The sequence below is a fragment of the Vipera berus genome (genome assembly GCF_964194415.1).
Source record: "Vipera berus genome assembly, chromosome: 2".
NCBI classification, from domain to species: domain Eukaryota; kingdom Metazoa; phylum Chordata; class Lepidosauria; order Squamata; family Viperidae; genus Vipera; species Vipera berus.
This window is the reverse complement of record NC_138203.1, coordinates 49398563-49420799: the sequence shown is the minus strand read 5'-3', so window position 1 is coordinate 49420799 and position 22237 is coordinate 49398563.

Here is a 22237-nt window from a genome sequence, read left to right as displayed (position 1 = left end):
GCACATGCGTGCTAGTCATTTCCAACTCTAGGGGCCAGTGCTCATCTCCGTTTCAAAGCCGAAGAGCCAGCGCTTGTCCAAGGACGTCTCCGTGGTCATGTGGCCGGCATGACTAGATGCCAAAGGCACACAGAATGCTGTTACCTTACCACCGTACTAGTCCCTTTTTTTCTACTTGCATTTTTACATGCTTTCGAACTGCTAGGTTGGCAGAAGCTGGGACGAGTAACAGGCACTCTGTTATGCGGCACTCGGGATTCGACCTGCCAAACTGCCGACCTTCTGATCGACAAGCTCAGCGTCCTAACCCACTGAGCCACCATATCCCTCTAACATATATAAATGGGTAAAATAAATGATAGGAGCAGAAGAAATCGTGGTTAATGAGGGATGCAAACTGTTGGGAAAAAACATGTAAAAAGTTAGAAATATGGAGACAGGCAACACAGAATGACTACTTTTGAATAATCATAACACCCTGAAGCTGCAACCTGCATTTAAGACATTGTTGGATTTGAGATCCTCCTCCTGTATATATACTAATACTAAGTATATACAAAGCATACAAAAAAGATGCTTATCAAATGTGGTCAAAGCACTACTGCCCAAAATGTTAAAGGATTTTTGTGTAATGGACACAAATACAAACAACCTCTGAAATAGCTTCCTGGGCCTTTTAAAAGATATGACTTTGTCAACACTTTGAAAAGATGTGCTTTGCTTAAGCTAATATGTACATTTCCAGGTTCAAATGCTTTGCACCTCCCATTAAGTACCTGAGTATGTTAGGCTACACGACATTGTCATAACAGAACAGAGAGCAAGAGATGTGAATAGAGTTCCTCCAGGGGTCTACTATGCCCTGCTACAAAAATCTACATTTATCAATATTTCAAGGATCTCAACCTCTTTAATTTGCCATATCTATAATAATATTCTAGTTATCTATTTTAGGTCCAAAAATAATTTTTGTGGACATCTGGATGAGGTTCTATGAATGAAAATGCCACTGCAGTCAGCAAAGCCTTTCCTGATGAAGGAAATATGGAGAGTTTGTCCACCTGCACCACAGATTGCTACTTTTTGTCAGGAGATCACAAGATTGATGTCTTGTGGTGTTTGTGTGTGTGTGTGTGTGTGTGTGTTTTCATGAGTAGAAAGGCAGGGGATCAAAGAGAAAGAGCTGCTTGCACATGGAAGTGTAGCCTTTTATAGGATATTGAGTCCTACCAAACCTTCACTCTCTTAATCACTTTTGGATATAATCAATTTACAATTGAAAAGAGGTCTTTTAAAAAAAACAGAGGGACAAAGAAAACAGCCTCTGGGTGAGTTAAATTTCATTCCAAATGATAGAAAGTAGAACAAAGAGAAAATAATTGTTTCAAAAGAATTTAAAAGAACAACAAAGAGCTTGCTTAAAGAGACTCTGAACTAGAAAGTTATAAATGGACAAAGGGCATTGTATAAATTTGAAAGATTAATTAATATTCTGGCAAAAGTCCTTTTGGCATTATTTGGAATTAATCAAATAAACAGACCAGACCTTCCTGGGAATGTTAATTGACATCAAAGGGAAAAGATAAATGCTAGAATTTGCAAAAGAAAGATAAATGTATTAGGAGATGGATTGTGTCATTAAAACTATTAAAAGAAATATTGGATTAAAGTCTTAAGTATATAAATAAGGCAAAGAGGGAAAAGAAAGAAGAAACATGCTTTTTATTTTCATCTTCATAATTCACTTACTTTTGTTTCTGGATTATAAATATAAAAATAGTGACTACCAGAAAAGCTGCAAAGCATGATGAGGGAAGGAGAGGGTCATTAAAACAACCTACACAAAATGAAATTAATTCAGAAATATCACAAAACATGTTTGAGCAGATGGAAAAGCAGGTATCTAAAACTCTCAAATCTGTTAAAAGGGTTTGCTTTTGATGTGAGACTATTTGAAAGGTTTGTAAAGATGAAAGTGGAGATGAAAAATGAAGAAACCCATAGGGCAACGTATAGGAGATCTTAAACAAATTAATTACAAAATGGAGCTTTTAGAAAGTAAACAAAAATAATAAATAGAAAGATGGAAATGGACTTAGACAGTCTGACAGTACTGGAATTCAGTTAAATGATGATAATTAATGTAATAACGGTGCAGATTCATTGCAAACAAAAGGTCTTGGGTTCAGTCCTCACCATTTCCAGATAAAGTGAAAATGCCTTGCATGACACATGACTCATTATACTTGGTTACTGTTTCGTTCTTTGCATTCCATTCATTCCTTATAGGCACAAACACCTAATGAATGAATTATTAAATTAATCAGAACTCTCTATAAGCTGGTTAGTACATTCTCACTTCTATACCTCTGGTTCCATTCAGGGGTTCAAACACTGCCCAAATCCAGAAAGTAATAATTAAAACCAGTGCTTTTTTTGTAAAAGAAAAAGGTGCCGGAACTCACACGTGTCATACAACCTGCCTTGCCTACCCTACAAGGTTCCATCCAAAAAAGGTGCCGGAACTCCGTTCTGAGCGTTCTATGAGAAAAAAAGCCCTGATTAAAAAGATAGTATCACAAGTAAATGTTACAAAGCACTTGAGTCAGTGGTGGGATTCAGCCAGTTAGCACCACTTCGGCAGAACCAGTAGCTAATTTTTTGTGGTCCAGGCCCAGAATGGACTTCTGGAAGCAGCATACACACAGAGAACCAGTTGTTCACATAACTGAATCCCACCACTGACTTGAGTGAGTTTTTCAAAGGACATTGCACAAAATCTATATCAAATTAAATACTATATGGAACAAAATGATATGTAGTTTGGCATCACTTCTATTTAATTATTCAGATTGAACTTGTGTCATGCAAAGGATTTTTGTTTTATCTGAAAATGGTGAGGACTGAACCCAAGACCTTTTGTTTGCAATGCATCTGCACTGTTATTAATTATCATCCCTGGCCCTTGTTTCCCAGGCCTATTATTTCCTTTTCTTCAGTATAAGCTATGCCATTTGTTAGATATCAAAATAGACCTTAAAATGAATAGGATATAGAATAATGCTGATCTCATCAAAGCATTAATACATCTTTAAACATGATTGGAATCAGACTATTATTTATTATTTTAAACTACCCTCTAAATAGCTTAAACAACTAAATATTAGTATTCCATTAAATACAAAATATAGTACACCAAGCAGCATCAAGAAGAAACCCAGTCTACAAGAGCAAGACCCAAAACTGTTGCTTTTTAAAAGGAAGGTGAGATGATGCTTAACTTCCTTAAAATTGTATTAGCAAAGAGTTGAAACGAATCTCTTGGAGGGCTGGTACAGAGGCTACAGAATTCTAACCAAAAGACCCTTTACATTTAAAAAGTTGTCTTTTTGAAAGCAGCTTCTGTCTAGACCACTCTCCAGACCAAAATTAAATGGGAAGCTATAGAATCACAGGAAGGAGCCGTAGATGCCTTGAAGTTGCCTACTAACAGTTACCCTCCAGGTATGTATGTGGGCACAAAAGCCCGTTGTGACAGTTTTTCTTGCTATGGATAGAAATATTTCATTTCAAATTAAATCACTGGGTTTTTGTTTTTTTTAGAAATGAAAGGCTGCAAATTCATATCTTTTCTTTCCTGTGCCCCACTCAGTATTCATTTGATAAAAGACAGATGGATGTGTAGGTTTTAAAAAATCCATCACATGAAAAATGAATCTTAATCACAGAATAAGATGTTCTTCTTAAACTAAATACAGTTTTCATTTTAATAGCATTTTATTTATGTATTATTACATTTTTATGATGCCTATTTCCCTTATAAGGTGACTTCTGTCCTTATATCTTGATTGCAATCATATAATTAAATGTTGAATATTTGTAATATAACTACTGTATATATCCCAATGGCTTAGGGTCTTTCCTCACTATTGAATTAAAGTGCTATCTATCCATCTGGAAGTGGCAGAATATTATATTGGCAGAAAAGATGCTGTCCCTCTTGGTACTCCCTATCCTTTTTTTCTGCTTGTGTTCTGATAAACTGCTGAGTAGTGCTATCCTGAATTTGCATGTATAGCATGTTCTAAGCGAGACATGTCAAACTTGTGACATCACATGACTTTGTGCGACATATTGGGTGCAGTTTCTTCATGATGTGTCCGGCCTGCGAACCAGGAGTTTGACACCCCTGTTCTAAGCGGTGTGATTGGTTGATACCGTATTTTCCAGCGTATAAGACGACTTTTTAACCCATGAAAATCTTCTCAAAAGTTGGGGGGGTCGTCTTATATGCCCAGTCGTCTTATACGCCGGAAAATAGTACATAAATCAATCAAGCGCCCCCGTTCTTGCAAAGCAACTTCAAGCCTCCTTAGTCCAGTCCCCCCTCCAACGTGACTCTCCCTTCCCACCCCCAAGAGCCTCTAAGCCCCTTCCCCTCCCCCTTGCAAATGCCAGACCCTGGGAGCGGCAGGAAGCCCCTCCCCCTCGCCCAAGCGGCATCTGAGCATAAGCAGATTGCGCTTGGCCGTGCAGGCTGCCGAAAGGTGGGGACTCGGAGTTCCCGCGGTGGTTGTGGCTTCTGGCATGCCGTTTGCAGAGTCTGGCCTGGAAGAGCGCATTGTGTAAACGCAGCTCTTGCGTTTATTCCAAAGGGTGGGTGGAAGGAAAAGCCCCTTTTGGCTCTGGCGTGGCTGCAAGTCAGCGAGCCCGGGAAGGCACGCCCTCCCCTTTCACTGTGGAGGAAGCAGGGCAGGCTGGCATCGGGTGGGAGCCAGCAGGGCAGTCCTGCGCATGCGCGCGCTCCCTGGCTGCTAAGGAGTCCTCGGGGAGCCGCGGCAGGTGCCTTACACCCTTCCCTCTTGAGGTGGCACCAGCGGAGCTGTCTGGCGTCGGGCAGGAACCGGCAGGGCTTTGCACCATCTGCATCAGAGAGGTCTGAATCGGGCTTGTGTCGGACACTTGGCAACTGGCATGTAAGTATTTTCCGGTGTATAAGACGAAAAATCTTGAAAATCTTCTCAAAACTCGGGGGTCGTCTTATACACCCAGTCGTCTTATATGCCGGAAAATACGGTACCTCCAGCTCTTCTGTTCTCTCTTCCCTGCCAGCCAGTGGGAAAACATCAGATGTTACATACTTTGTCCTTGGATGCTGATAGCTTACAAGGGAAAACAGTATTCTTATACTGGTATAGCTAAGAAAGATTAATACTGCCTTACTTGTGGGATGGATATGAGATGAAGACAATGTCATAGCAGAAGAAAGACATTGCCAGAATAGATCTACACCATTTTTAGGTGCAAGTGAAGATATTTAGTTCATTCATTGTGCATGAACAGTAAATATTACTAGTAAATATTACTACTTAAATAGTAGTAATGCTGAGATAGAAATGCTGAGATAGAAATCCAAAAATGGATTTTGATAAGAGTATATGAGGATGCATCTTGTTTTCTTTGTTTTGTTTTAGCTCTGGTCAAATTATTTGGCCAAATTTTGCTACATGTAGCTTTTGAGGAGTCCTTGGTACTCTCTGAGCGTGCTTATTTTCTTGCAGACATTTCATTCTGCTAACTACAGTAGGTAACATCACCAGAGCTAGCAAGGAGTGCTGTTTGCTGTCAGTTTATATTCAGGTGTCTTGCCTGTCTGGGTGGCTGGGGGCAATCTGAGGGATTTTTTGTTGGGCTGTTTACTAATGGCTCTTTGGCATTTTCTTGACTGGAGTGTCTATGGAGATTCTCAGTCATCCAGGTCATAGTTATCCCAAAGATGCCTTGTGAAAAAAAAGCATCTTTGGGATCTTGATTGGGGTATTACTTATTTGAGTGTTGGTCTGATGTTGACCTTGGAGTTAATCTATGCTGATCTGAGTGCTGATTACTGGTGAAGAGGTGCTGGAGTCTTTTACTCTTTTTAGCTGGTTTGTTGTCTCTTTCGCATAATATATAGATGTTGTTAATGTCTATGTGTCTATGGATGGCTAATTTGTCAGAGTACCAGGCTTCTAGAAATTCCCTGGCATTTTTGGATTTGGCCTGATCTAGGATTGTCACATTTTCCCAATTGAAACCATGGTTAAATCTGTCTATATGTCGTGAAATTAAAGAATTTTCATCATACCTTTTGACTGCCAGTTGGTGTTCATGGATGTGTTTTGCCAGTCTTCTGCCGATTTGTCCTACATAGTGGTTGTTGCAGTTCTTACATTGTATGTTGTAGAAGATGACTCCTGTTTTTATTTTAGGGTTGCTGGGTTTTGGGGTTTACTTAGAATGTTTTGAAGGGCTTTAGTTGGCTTATGTATGCTGATTCCATGTGGTTGTAGTAGTCTGTTTGTGATTTCTGAGATATTCTTGATGTATGGCAGTGTAATTCTTTTTAGGATTTGTGTTGGTTGTACTGTATTGGGTTGAGTGGGTAGGGACCTATTGATGAAGTTGTGTGGATATCCATTTTGTTGGAATGTGTCATATAGATGCTCCATTTCCTTTTTCTATGGTCTGGGTTGCTGCAGTATGTTTGGGCTCATTTAAATAAAATCCTTACACAGTTTCTCTTGTGGGAGGTTGGATTGTTGCTTTGATAGTGGAGCACCTGGTTAGTATAGGTGGTTTTTCTGTAGACTTGCATTTCTAGTTTGCCACTGCAGTCTCTGCTGATCAGGATGTCTAGCAAGAGTAGCAAGTTGTTTTCTTCTTCTCTAGTAAGCTGGATTCCTTTAACATGTAGCTTTTGCTATATACCGTAAATCATCCTTGATTTATCATTCATTTAACAACTTTTAGAACTTATGACAGCACTAAAAAAGTGTCTTGTAACCAGTCCTCATACTAATGACCACTGCAGCATCTCTGAGGTCACCAGATCAAAATATGAATGCTTGAGAACTGGCATGTAGTTACAATGGTTACAGCTTCCCAGGATCACGTGATTGCCATTTGTGATTTTCCCAACCAATGTTCCACAAACAAAGTCAATGCGTGAAACCAGATTTGCTTAATGGCAATGGTAAAAAAAGGTCATAAAATCAAGCATGGTGGCATGATAATTCACTTAAGGACCATATCAACTCCCAATTGTGGTCGTAAGTCAAGGACTGCCTATAAATGGATGTATCCTAAGTAAGCAGTTTGTCCTGTCTAATAAATTATCAGTAGCTACCGTGCACAGAGAATTTATTAAGAAAAGATACAATCCCTCTTTCTCTTTAATGATTTAATTGTATCAGTCTCCATTCCAGCCAGATGTTTTTTACTTTTTAAAAAAAAACAAACCCCATACTACAATAAGAATAAGTGCAAACATTCTATCCACTGTTCAGGTAACTTTCAATACTTTGTACTGCTCCTGTTACCTGTTAAAACTCACTATGGTGACTGGATCTTTATCATCTTTTCTGTTCAGCATTGAATCCACAGAAAGATTCTTAGGAAAATGGCAAAGGAAAATAAATAGTATATCCCACACACAACCAGTGCCAATTGAAAAAATATTGGTTTTATTTGGTCCCCAAAGGTTAAATTCTCAACAGGATGAAGAAATCTTTACAAGCATCTGTACACAGAATTGTATACACTGATTTGGAAATTGGTTTCCTTGAATGCATCCTGCCACAAATCTATCAGTTAGCTACTTTCTCTTAATTGCTTCATATTTGGGCAACTATAGTAATATTGACTTCCCTTACAGAGCTGTTAAAAGGATTGGCCTTGCTTATTGGGAATCTTGTTGTTTTTAATCTATGTAGGTTGGCAGTTCAAGACCCAAAGTACTGCATGATGGGGTCATCTCCCATTCCTGCTCTAGCTCCTGCCAACCTAAAACTTCAAAAGCATTAACTGCAAGTAAATAAGTAGGTACCACTTCAGTAGGAAGAAAAGTGTTCCATGCGCCTTGGAATATAGTCATGCTGGCCACATGAAGGATCTTTGGACAAGACTGGCTCCCTCAGCTTGGAAACATAGATGAGTACCGCCCCTAGAGTCAGATACAACTGGACAGGGGAAACTTTTACCTTTTTAAAAAAAATGTCTGGTGGGCACCAAAAGGCCACACCTGGAATACTGCATCCAGTTTTGGTCACCACGATGTAAAAAAGATGTCGAGACTCTAGAAAGGGTACAGAGAAGAGCAACAAAAATGATTAGGGGACTGTACACCACCCTGAGTCCTTCGGGAGAAGGGCGGTATAAAAATTAAATTAAATAAAAATAAATAAATAAATAAATAAAAACATATAGGGAACGGTTGCTGGAATTGGGTATGTGTAGTTTAATGAAGAGAAGGGTGAGGGGTGACATGATAGCAGTGTTCCCATATCTCAGGGGCTGCCACAAAGAAGAGGGAGTCAAGCTATTCTCCAAAGCACCTGAAAGCAGGACAAGAAGCAACGGGTGGAAACTAATCAAGGAGAGAAGCAACCTAGAACTAAGGAGAAACTTCCTGACAGTTAGAACAATTAACCGGTGGAACAACCTGCCTCCAGAGGTGGTGAATGCTCCAACACTGGAGGTTTTTAAGAAGAGACTGGACAGCCATTTGCCTGAAATGGTATAAGGTTTCCTGCCTGAGCAGGGGGTTGGACTAGATGACCTCCAAGGTCCCTTCCAACTTTATTATTATTATTATTATTATTATTATTATTATTATTATTATTATTATTATTATTATTATTATTATTACTATTATTATTATTATATGCAGATGGCTGACTTAATGGATATGCGTTTTACCACATAATCTAGAATGGTAGATACTGTAATGCCCAACTGTAGAACCTCATCCCCCACAATCCTGAAGTTTCTGAACTACAACTCACAGCAGCCCCTTTCAGTTTCCAGTTCAGCAACATCATAATGTAAGGATTATGCAGCTGCAAAGCTTATCAAAGCTCACTAATAATACCAGTGACACATGAATGAAAGTAGTGCTTTATTTATTGATTTGTAGATTATTTTGTTCCAATTCCTCCCCTTTGTTAGGTCAGTAATTCTATATCCTGCAGTGTAACAGGTAAACAAGATAATGTTAAGCAGAACTGATTAAGTGTTTAAACAAAGGAACATCAACGAGTCAAAGTGTTGACATTTTGAAAAGAAAAGTGAAAATACATGGCATAATATGTAGGAAGCTAAAAACACGAGTTGTTTCCAATGGCATCTTTTTGCTGACAAAACAACATCTGCCAGTAGACTAGATTTCTCTGTCTCCTGTGTACCCCCCAAATCTGCTCTGGTGGAGGACAGGACACTTGGGGGGGCGTGGATTTAGGAGGGGTGTCAAATGTTGAAGCAGGGAAAATAATGGGAAAGCTCCTTTAACAAGTAGAAATCTGGTCACATAATGCTGGTTGTAGCCCACTCATATCTGTCTGTAAGCTCTGTGAGGACAAGACCCTGAAATGGAGGAACATGAAGTGGAACCTCAAAATCCTTTGTTTTTGTCTTCTAACATAGCCCATTGTTATGTTATTCTTCCATCTGGGAAATGCTATAAAAGATGAAACCTAGCAGATTTTACATAACTCTCAGTTCTCCTTGGCTGCTGTCAACATAAGGGGGAAAACATTACAGAATATTCAATTGTGGGGAAAAAATTCTCACAGCAGCTCCAGATGTCATAAGATGAAAAGGAAACAGGTTGCCTACTGTTTTGCTATGTCTCAAAGGAAAGCTGTTAAATAGGACTGCTTGGAAATGTGCAACTTCTTCTGGGGAAAAGAAAAGAGACAACATTTTATTTCACGATTCATCCAAGAAATGCAGTGTGATATCTTTCTCAAGCTAAGCAAATCTGGATCAGATCACATAGATTCCCCTCATATATTGCCTTGATAGAAAAAGAGCAGGAAACACTCACTGATGTGCCCACCATGGTATTCCTTTTAGGCTAAAAGCATTGTGCAAAGCACAGGGAAAAAATAAGATATAAGGTATGTGTGTATATACATATACATACACCTACCCACCCCCCCACACACACAGAGAGAGAGAGAGACACATACAAACACATAAAAGGTAAAGGTAAATGTTCCCCCGCACATGCGTGCTAGTCGTTTCCGACTCTAGGGGCCGGTGCTCATCTCCGTTTCAAAGCCGAAGAGCCAGCGCTTGTTAGAGGACGTCTCCGTGGTCATGTGGCCAGCATGACTGGACGCCAAAGGCGCACGGAACGCTGTTACCTTCCCACTGTAGTGGTCCCTATTTTTCTACTTGCATTTTTACGTGCTTTCGAACTGCTAGGTTGGCAGAAGCTGGGACGAGTAACAGGTGCTCACTCTGTTACGCGGCACTCGGGATTCGACCCGCCAAACTGCCGACCTTCCGATCGACAAGCTCAGCGTCCTAACCCACTGAGCCACCGCGTCCCTTACAAACACATACACACATATAATAGTAATTGTATATTAAAATACAAGGAAAGGAAACCAAAATTTAGTTTACACTATTATATCTAATTTAAACTCTCATCTCTCTCTTTTTGAGGACCTCTTCAGAATAAGAAATCACTTGAAATGCATACATGGATGCATACTATTCCATTTGCTTATGCTGCCTTTATTATTTTAATAAGTAACTCAGGGGGATGAATTTTATTCATCTTTCTCCTATTTTCCCCATAACAACAACCCTGCAAATTGTAGTAATGAGGTAGAAGTCTCTGTTTCACACCTCAGAGAAAGCCATTCTTAAACAAGAAGGAGGTAGTAGAAACTTTCAAAGCCAGGAAACAAGCAAGCCTACAGCCATAATGTGAAAAGGCAGAAAAAAGAGGTCCATGATTAAATTTGGGGACTACAATATATAGAAGGTAGGATCCTGGGAACCTTAAGCTGTAAAACTGCTTTATATATGATGACTAATTCAACAGGTATAATAAATGTACTTATCCCTCCTCATTGGGTGTGTAGAGCAGGGAAAGAATCTAATTGCCATAGGGGATATGATGCCTTGATATCATATCAGCTACTGTATATAAAAATAAGCTCACTAGGGTTTCTACTTGATCAAATGTAAAAGAGCAGATATGGTCTTTTATTGCTATTTTCTTGAAGTATCTTTCCATTATTGTGGCTGGCAATACTGGGCTGGCAAATGTGGCAACAACAATGCTCCCCTTATCCCTAAGGTGCTTTTTCCAAAAGGCAATTGGACTTTCTTGGATTTTTCTTTGAAACATTTCATTTCTCATCCAAGAAGCTACTTCTGAAGAACTGAAGAAGCTTCTTGGATGAGAAGCAAAATATTTTGTTTTTTAAAACAACCAAGAAAGTCCAGTTGTCTTTTGGAAAGTGCATCTTTGGAACAACCATGACCTGGATGACTGAGGATTTCCCTAGACAATGTTCTCCTTAATTTCTAGGACTCCAAAGGATTAAGATGAGTAGATGGAGCTAGATGTAGGCCCGGGTTTTAAAGTACAGAGAGGGACAGGCAGAATTATGAAAGTGAAGGTCACAGAATAAGTTAGCAGAGTCTCTGAGAGCAGTGTGAATTGAAAAGAAAGAGAACTAAGGTAACAGTAAGCTAGAACTTCTGAAAGAAAGTTGTAGCAATAGTCACACACAAAAAATGGGCTGCTTTACACAGTGTAGGCTAGAAAGAAACGTGAAAAAGCATGCTACAGACACATTTACTTTTCTTCTTTTCTTTGTCACTCAGACAATTGCTTTTAATCTAAAATAAATCCCTTGCAAATAGAATTGTTAATTTCCAAATTTAAACTTACATTTGATTTAATTACTAAAGATTGGTATATTTGGAGATGCCTCCCATGTCTAAAAATCTTGCTAGTTACCAAGGCAATTAAAGAGGGGCTGGAATGTATATTTTAATCTGCTGGGAAAATATTCTGTAAATCATTTATCCTCCTGATGGGAGTAGTAAGAGAAAAAGAGTTCAAAGAAATGGCTTAGCACTCAAACTGCCTTACAACAGAGGCAAAAAAATGATAGATATTGGTAGCATTCCCATGTTAGCATTTCCAGCACCAAGGTAAAACATTTCATTTGACTAGGAATTTTTCTTTAAAAAAAATTCAGAACCATGCATATTTTTGTCATGGAACATTTGAATTATATTTATTTCCTGTCTGCAATTGACTCACAACAGGTGATTGTGACATGATAAGAGAAGATCTGCAGCAGGGAAACAAAGTAAAATAATAGAAATAAAACTGAGGATTCCAGCTGAACCAACAGTGGGAATATACATAAATAAGCTTCATTTTAATAAATTGTCACTCACATTCCATTGCTTTGTAATAGTGTTCTGTCCATTTGACTATTTATTATATGATACGTATCTATGAGAAAATAATGTGTATTGGAATAGTACAGATACTGAAGCTTAAGTGCTGTCATTGCCTTCAGCAGATAACATAAAGAAATACAGAAAAATTCTACACATATCTGAGTGTATAGGACAGGGGTAGGCAACCTCGGCTCTTTTATGATTCATGGTCTTAGCTCCCAGAATTCCTCAGTCATGCTGACTGAGGAATTTTGGGAGTTGAAGTCCATGAGTCATAAAAGAGCCGAGGTTGCCTACCCCTGGTATAGGACATCTGTATAGCTAGAATTTATTGTTTGTTTAAATCACAATAGCTGAAGGGGGGGGCATAGGAACCGTATACAGAATTCCCCCAATTAAAACTTGATATGACTAATCCATGAAGAACTGATCATTAATTTTCATTATACAGTAAACTAACCCCTACTGGCCAGATGCAAAATTAAGACACGATCCTGCACTTTGAGCTGTTTACTGAAATGTAGTTTGTCAATTATTTGAATTCGGGAACCTCTATTCTATGAAGACAACTGGCTTCGTGGTCTTAATTTGGTACAAATCCTTATGAATGAATCTGTCCTGCATTTCAACTCTCTATCTCACCAGCTGTTTCTTTTTGCTTAGCTGTAACCCATGCATGCTATCTCCCTGTACTATTTATTGATGGCCATATTCTAGCCTCCAAGGCATCCTTTGATCATAACTGGACTCCTCTGAAAAAAAAATATTTGACATACTTTGAACTCCGTAATGTATTTTTCAACTCTTTCTGTTTTATTTTTAAAAAAGTTAAAATACAAAACTCCAACAAATTTAAAAGAAAACTCCCACACAAAACAAATATTAGAAAAAAAGATGCATTAAAAAAGAAAAAATATATACATAATATCCCTCTCCACCAGTTGAATGCTGATTAATATGTTACTACAATCTTAGTTTCCCATCCTTTGAGAACAAGACCAGACTTTCTTTGTTACTATTAAATAAAACACGTTGTAAATCAGCCTTCTGTAGCATAACACCCTATAAATATATGTATGTATGTATGTATGTATGTATGTATGTATTTAATTAAGGAACATATATATGTATGTATTCAATTTCTATAAACACCCAACTCAAACAAGTAACTCTGGGTGGCTTACAATTCTAAAATAAAACAATAATAGAAAATATTAAAACAATAATGCTTTGGTATAATACCTTGGTATATCGCCTTGGTAAGGCCACACTTTGAATACTGCATCCAGTAGATGCACTAGAAAGAGTGCAGAGAAGAGCAACAAAGATGATTAAGGGACTGGAGGCTAAAACATATAAAGAATGGTTGTTGGAATTGGGTATGTCTAGTTTAATGAAGAGAAGGACGAGGGATGACATGATAGCAGTGTTCCAATATCTCAGGGGTTGCCACAAAGAGGAGGGAGTCAAGCTATTCTCCAAAGCACCTGAAGGCAGGACAAGAAGCAACAGATGGAAACTCACCAAAGAGAGAAGCAATCTAGAATCAAGGAGAGATTTCCTGACAGAACAATTACTCAATGGAACAACCTGCCTCCAGAAGTGGTGAATGCTCCAACACTGGAAGTTTTTAAGAAGAGACTGGACAGCCATTTGTCTGAAATGGTATGGGGTTTCCTGCCTAAGCAGGGGGTTGGACTAGAAGATCTCCAATGTCCCTTCCAACTCTGTTATTCTATTCTATTCTATTCTATTCTATTCTATTCTATTCTATTCTATTCTATTCTATTCTATTCTATTCTATTCTATTCTATTCTATTCTATTCTATTCTATTCTATTCTATTCTATTCTATTCTATTCTATTCTATTCTATTCTATTCTATTCTAAGCTACCACAAAATAAATAAATGCAAACAGGTGCTGTAGTGCTTGTAAGCCGCCCTGAGTCTTTGGAGAAGGGCAGGATATAAATGGAATTAAAATAAAAAAAATAAAAATAAATATTATAATAAATTATGAGTAATACCATCACAATGACCATGAAGGCTAGGAATAAAGGTACCATATTAGAAAAGATTAATAAAAAAGAAAGAAAATTAATTTAGTAACAGAAGGTTGGTTTACTAATCATAAAGGAGAAATACACAGATAAGATCACTCATACTTGATTTTTTCAGTATTGCACCTTTATTATATTTATTTTTTTATTTTTCAAAAAAAGTTAAGAAAAACCCTCATAATTGTCACGTATGGTTTTCAGATCTACAGAGTTTTGCATAAGATTTCTCCAGATATTTGTGCAGAACTAGTGGGTTTTTTTTTCTTTCTCAACATTCAACTAATCCTAGTGTATTTATTTTTGTGCACAGCTTTCCTGTATATACACTTTTTAGACATATTCTTAATTCTATGGTTAGTTAAGTGGAAAGTGACAGGTGTTAGTTGACTCCACTGGCACCCATCCATGCCACAACAGAGTCTTGTGTTAGAAGTTTACATCATTTCATTCCTACTGAAATTCATGATGGATGTAGTTTACACCCTTAGGATATATTTCCACTTTCAGGAAAAGAACCCTACAAAGAAGTAAAACTGTAGAAAACAGATAGAAAAGGTGACTGAACTTTTCAGAATCCTCCTAGGGGCTGGTGATAAATGCATGTTAGTTGCTTCATTTGTCTAAGATGGACAGCTCAAAGTGTGGCACAGCAGTTTTTTTGGGGGAAAAGAAAGAAGAACCAAGAAAATGAGCTAGTTTAGCATTACGGAAAGAAGCTCAATCGAACTTTAGCATATTTTCTCACTGCAGCACGAAAGACGAAGTTTCAAGGGTCACAGGCAATATCAGGAAACTACCACAAACTCCAAGCCTTTCTCCATTCAATAATGTCACACTTTTTAAAGTATTAGTAAGCAGTAGAAATCATTAAGTATTACACCAAGTACATTTAAAAGGATTTTTTTTAAAAAAACCCATCAAATATAGACTTAAATAAATCACCCCCTGCCTGTGACTCCATGAATTAAAAAGCTCCCATTGTATCAGATATTGAGTTTTCTGATGTAAAGCAAAATGCTGGGAGGAAAACCAAGAAAAAAGGTTGATGGAAGTTCTCAAAAGACCATATTCTAAAACGGAACCTCGGGGAGCTGAAATGGCATATAAATGGCAACTCTTTTAAAGAACGTTTGAATGAGTGCTCTTTTCCAAAGTCTCTTTTTGTCCTTTTATTGTCACACCACCAGTTCCTCACTAACTCTGCTTATATTTTTTTGGGATGAGGGAGTGCTTTTATTAAAAAAACACAGTATAAATTAATCCAAACGTGATCTAAAATAATTTTTGGCTTGTCACAGAGAACAACAGCGGTGGATATAGCTGGGTTGCTTTGTTGAAGGTGCAATAGTCAATTAAAACAGAGCAATCATGATAATAAATACTGATAAATTGGAAAGGTCAGGATGAAGAAAGGAGAGACCAAACCTAAATATAATTTATATTTAAATTTACCACTTGAACATACATTAAATTTAATTAAAAGCATTACAATAATAATTACAATTTGGTGACAGTATTTGGAGGATACCTGGAGGTTACAGCCAAGGCCAGAGTTCTATGTAGTGTACTTTTGTTTAAAATGGTTTTTGCATAAAAAATAGCATACTTATTTTATATATATATATATATATATATATATATATATATATATATATATATATATATATATATATATATATATATATATATATATATAAAATTTAATTTTTATACCGCCCTTCTCCTGAAGGACTCGTTGATGCCGGCAGCAGATGTTCCCGTAAGTAACCCGGACCCATGCCATTTAGGGGAATAGGGGATGGACTTTGAGAATATTGGAGGGAAGGGAATGGTGGCCTTAAGCTTTCCTGCAAAAATACTTTTGATCCTTTAAGCATTCTACTTGGATTACTGAAACTCTTCAACAGTTGCTTGAGGAAATTGTCTCCCCAACTGTGCCAGTACCTGCCCCCTCTAGGGCACTGATTAATTCTTCTCACTCAGGAAATTTCTCCTTAATTCTTGGTTGAATCTTAACTTATAAGTTTCCATCTGCTAGTTTTTGTCCTATGTTCAAGTGCTCTGGAGAATAGGTTAACCTCCTCTTCTTTGTGATAGCTCCTTTGATGTCATAAGATTGCTACCAGGATCATGTCATCCCTAATCCTTCTCATTGTTAGACTAGACATACCCAGTTCCTGCAAGCATTCTTCATATGTTTTAGCCTCCAGTCCCTGAATCATCTTTGTTGCTCTTCTCTGCATCTTTCTAGAGTCTTTTTTTTGTATTGTGGTGACCAAAACTGGATGCACTATTCCAAGTGTGGCTTTACTAAAGCATTATAAAGTGGTACTAATAGTTCACATGACCTTGATTTTATCTCTCTGTTGATGCTGCTTAGGGCTGTATTGACTTTTTTCACAGTTGCAGCATCCCGCTTGTTCCTATTTAAGTGATTGTCCACTAGGACTCCTAGATCCCCGTCACAGCTATTGCTGTTGAGCTAGGCACAACCTATTCTATGCCTGTGCATTTGTTTTTTTCTTGCCAAAGTGTAAAACCTTACTTTGTCACCACTGAATTGCATTTTGTTGGATAGGATCCAGTGTTAAAGTCTGTCAAGATCCTTCTTGAGCCTATCTTCTAAAGTTTATTCTATTCCCTTCAGCTTGGTGTCTGCAAATATGATGATTCCCCTTCTATCTTCTCATCTAAATTGTTTATAAAGATGTTGAAGAGCACTGGACCTAAAACAGAACCTTGAGGTACCCCACTGCATGTTTCCCTCCATGTAGATGTAGTTCCACTAAGGACGTCTCATTGAGTGTGGTTGGTCAGCCAGTTATGAGTCCATCTGGTGGTGGTGATGCTGTCTAACCCATATTTGTCTATCTTGCCAAGTAGTAGGTTGTAGTCTACTTTGTCAAATGTAGTACATATTCAAGTTCAACTTCAAGTATATTAAGATGTGCACTGTATTCTTTACAGAACTATAAAGATCCATTTGAATCAGAGAAGTTCACTTCTTTGGATGAAGGAAACTTTGAACACTGATCTGATAACTTGATCCTACAGAAACAAATGTTTACACATACAATTATGTATCCGGTATTTATGGTGACTATAACTGGGGAATATAAGTATAGGTTTGCATAGACTATAATATCACAAAATATTTTTCTAATTAGTACAGCTTTAATAAAAAATTTAATTGCATTTATCTGTGTCAATGTACACACTATTGGGAATACTGAAGGTCAACTGTGTATGCAAGACTCACATCTGCTTCCTGGAAATAGATTTTATAACAAAGAGTATAGGAAAAAATGTATTCAATAGTATTGGTTGCACAGAAATTACACTAGCACACAGTGAAAGGTGGATGAACACCTTTTTGATGTTTTAGTTCAATTAGTGGCTTTTTTATTTGCAAATATCTGCCCCATTTAAATTATCCCTTCCTCATAATTTGAAATAATGTGTTCCATAAAAATGTATCTTATGTAAATATTCTATTTCTCTGCTCACTTCTGAGACTTGATTTCTTTTCTGCCAGCTTTCTATCTCTTAGGGCATACCTGCACTGCTACGTTGCCCTGTTACAAATAAAGTCCAACAACAGAATCTGAAGGCAGAAACAGATATTATTTTCTCCTAACCTTCATCCCACCCAAAAGGTGACCTCCACCCATGTTTTCCTGCTCTTGAGTTGAAAGCTCTTTCTCCCTTGTGCTGGCCTTAACCTTGCTGTCTTGTCTGTTTGCTGCACTTTGCTTTCTTCCAGGCAAAGCCCTGAATTTTGATTGGCACCTGTGCAGAGGCAGGTGTTAAATAGCGGGTGCTTTGGCGCAGGAATGAAGACACGGAACTGAGTACAGGGCAACTCATCGTTTATTTCGTGCAGAAACTGTACTGGGGAAAAGGCTGCAACTAGCCACAATATATAGTCTAGCCCCTAGGTGGCAGCCAATAGGTTTGAATCAACCATTGCCGCCTGGAGATAGCCAATTGCAGCACAGGAGACTTGTAGTCTGGGTTGCTGGAGAGCCGTTAGCTGCTCCAGCAACCTACGTGGTATTCCTGAAGAGCCCAGTACATAACACCCCTCCCCTCTTAGAACAGATCATAATAACACCAATTAGTCTCAACAATTGTCAAGACTCATTATCCAAACATACTAAAATAAAAGTGATAATAATAATAATAAAAATATAGGTTACAATGTTATTAAACAACATCTGAATGAATAGGCTTCAAAGATGGTACTTTTAGACAGTTACATCATAGCACTCGTTTCTGTAGTCTAGTGGCAAACAGGAATTACAACAATATATAGCTCTTTATTTTACAACATAATCTGCAAGATATGAAGGAGGCTTGTGTGTCCTAGAGGAATGTTTTGGAGTTCCCATCACTTTGTGGTCTACCAGCTTACCCAGTGGGCTGGGTAGACTTGTGTCCCTTTGTGCTCCTGAGTCAAGGGGATTTGATGCATTCTGGCTGGACTCTCCAGGTTGGCCCACCCCAGAATCAGACTGTTCGGCAGAGTAGGCACAGCAGTTCCTGAAGTTCGGTTGGCTTGCTCCTTCAGGGGATCCATGTTGCACTCCAGGGATCCCCAGTTCTCCCTCCAGTTCCACCTCAGTTAAGAAGGAAAAGTCCTGATAGTCCATGTGAAGACTGGCTTGGCCGCAGGTTTGAGGACCTTGGGAGGGACTTATGATGCAGTCCTCACTTAGTGGCCATTCTGGAACCCGTTTCCTGAGCTGATCAATGTGTCATCTGACAACTTGCCCTCCCTCCAACCCCACTTCATAAGATAGGGGTCCGGATGCCTTGATAATTTGACCAGGAACCCACAGATTCTCATGACCATAGTTCCTGGCCCAAACCCAATCGCCCATGTGCAGCCCCCTCGGGGGTTTTGGTTGAGAGGCTTCTGCTGCCACTCTATCTGGATGCAACCTGTCCAGTTTAGTGATCAAACGCCTCCCCCAACGTAGTTCTGCAGGACTTTTGCTTATAGCAGTGCAGGGCATAGAATGCTGGCAGAGTAAAAAATCTGCCAATCTGTGATGCCAGTCACCTGTGACAATGCGCTTGAGTGATTCCTTCGTTGTCCTCACCATGCGTTCAGCTTGACCATTAGAAGATGGATGAAAAGGCGCAGACGTTGCATGTCTAATGAGATTAGCTCTAAGGAAGGCCTGAATTTCAGCAGCAGCGAATTGGGCCCCATTGACTGAAACTAAGACATCTGGCAACCCATGTGTGGCAAAGAGTTTTCTCAGCACCTGGATGGTCCTAGCAGTAGTCATGTTAGGAACTGGAATTACTTCCAGCCATTTTGAGTGGCTATCCACTACTGTTAGGAAAAGCTGCACCTGAAAGGGCCCAGCGTAGTCTATGTGAACCCTAGACCAGGGAGTGTGTGTTTCCTCCCACCTGTGAACTGGAGCCTGTGGCATTTCAGGCCTAGATTGCTGGCATGTATAACAACCATGGACTTGAGCCTCAATGGCCTTATCAAGGCCAGGCCACCAGAGGTAGCTTCTAGCTAAAGCTTTCATTCTGACAATGCCTGGATGGCCTTCATGTAATGATTGTAAAACCCTGTCTCTTAGGGAAGTGGGAATTATTACTCTGTTTCCCCATAAAATGCACCCTTTATGGGCAGATAACTCATGCCTCCTGACAAAATAGCTCTGAAATTCTGAACCTGGACTTTTATCCAACCAGCCTTTGTATACCCATGACAACACTCTACTATGTATTTTATCTGTGGCAGTTTCAGCAGCAATGTTCCCTGCATGGAGGGGAAATTCAGGTATGTCCTGTATGGACAATATTCTAGCAGCTGGAGCCAGATCTGGATCCATTAGTGGCAGGGGTAGTCTGCTGAGGCCATCAGCATGGCCCATTTCCTTGCCCGGTTTGTGAATTAATTTAAAATTGTATGCAGATAGGAAAATAGACCATCTCAGCATTCTTGGAGATAGTATGTGGGGGGTTTGTTTGTCTGTTGTGAAAAGTCCCAACAGAAGTTTGTGGTCAGTGTAGATTGTGAAATCCCTGCCATATAAATAGTCATGGAATTTTTTTTATTCCAGCAACGATGGCTAGGGCCCCTTTGTCAATCTGAGCTTAGTTGCGCTCAGCAGAGGACAATGTCGTTGAGTAAAATGCTATAGGAACCTGTTTCCCATTTTTTTCTATGTGACTTAAAACTGCCCCCACCCCATAGGGAGATGCATCACATGCAAGACATACAGGTTTAGACTCTTTGTAGTGAGTTACAGTGGACTTTTCTGACAATAGTGCTTTTAAGTCCTGGAAACTTTTTCATGTAAGTTAGTCCATTTCCATGGAGCTTTCTTATCTAGAAGCCTGTGGAGGGGCTCTGCTATTGTGGCCTTATGAGGTAGAAATGTGTGATAGAAGTTTAGGAGGCTCAAGAATGCTTGTAGCTCTCCTTTGGATTTGGGCCTAGGAGCCATTTTAATGGCCTTCACTTTAGAATCAGTGGGGTGAATGCCGTTAGCATCAATTCGGAAACCCAGGAATTCTGTTGAAGAAACCCCAATACTACACTTGTTCTTTTTTAATTTGAGGCCTGCTTCACGAAGCCTCTGCAAGACAGCCCTGAGCCTACTGGCCAACAATTCTGGGGATTCCCCTGCAATAAGAACATCATCAAAATAAGGGCAGACACCCTGAATACCCTTGAGTGTATGCTCCATGATTCCCTGAAAAATACTCAGTGCAACACTGACTCCAAACTGTAAGTGTTTAACTTTGAAAGCCCTCCTGTGAGTCACAATCGTTTGAGCCACGGCTGTGACCTCATCAACCGGCAATTGCTGATAGGCCTGTGCTAAATCAAGTTTAGCAAAAATGGTACCCCCTTGCAAGGAGGCTAAAATATGGTTGGCCACTGGGACCGGATAAGCGTGTTGCTTGAGGGCTTTATTTAGAGTGCATTTAAAGTCAGCACAAATGCGAATTTCCCCGTTGGCTTTAAGTGGAGTGACTATAGGAGTTTCCCACTCCCCACCATCAAGAGGTTGTAGCACGCCCTGTTCTACAAGCTTATCGATTTCAGAATCAATTTTATGTTTTAAGGCAAAGGGGACCCTATGAGGCTTAACGCTGATTGGAACTACCTTGGGATCTAGCTTAAATGAGATAGGAGGACCTGTGTATGTTCCCAGGGTTGAATCAAAAACATCTGCATATTCCTTGCATACTGACGCGAGGTCTGCAGTTTGTGTCTGGTTTATGCCAGTAATCTGAATACCTAAGGCATCAAACCAATCAAGTCCAATGAGACTCGTTCTCTGGCCCCCTACTACTATTACATCCAGGTGCCCCAAAAACCCTTTAAACTTTACCAACAAAGTGGCTTCTCCCTTAACTTTAATGTGAGCATTTTGAAAATCTGTTAGTATTATATCTGAGGGTCTTAGTTTGGCCCAATTGTTACTGTGCCTACACATGAATTTAAAAGTGTCTTGAGAAATAACTGAGACTGCAGAGCCAGAGTCCAATTCCATCTTACATGGAACTCCTTGTAGCTCTACCATGAGCTTAAGTTTGGGTTTGAGGGGGCGTCGAGCCCCAGTGCGGCATATGCTTCTATGGCTTCTGAAAAATCCCACACTAACTGGACCCTGGGCCCCAGTACCTCTCCTAGTCGGTTCTTCTGACTGGTGTTTGGGTGGCCAGTCTCTCTGGCGGGCTCTGCAAACCACTGTGATGTGGCCTGTTCTTCCACAAGCTTTGCACATGGCTGATCGAAATCTGCAATTGGCGCAAAAATGGTTGCCGCCACACCCCTTACATCTCGGTAAGAGAACTGCCTTGTAATTGTCCTCTCACTGCTGGCTGTTGCAGTGTTGTGCATTGGGTTGCTTTTGGAGTCGGTTGATTTCAGGTTCTTC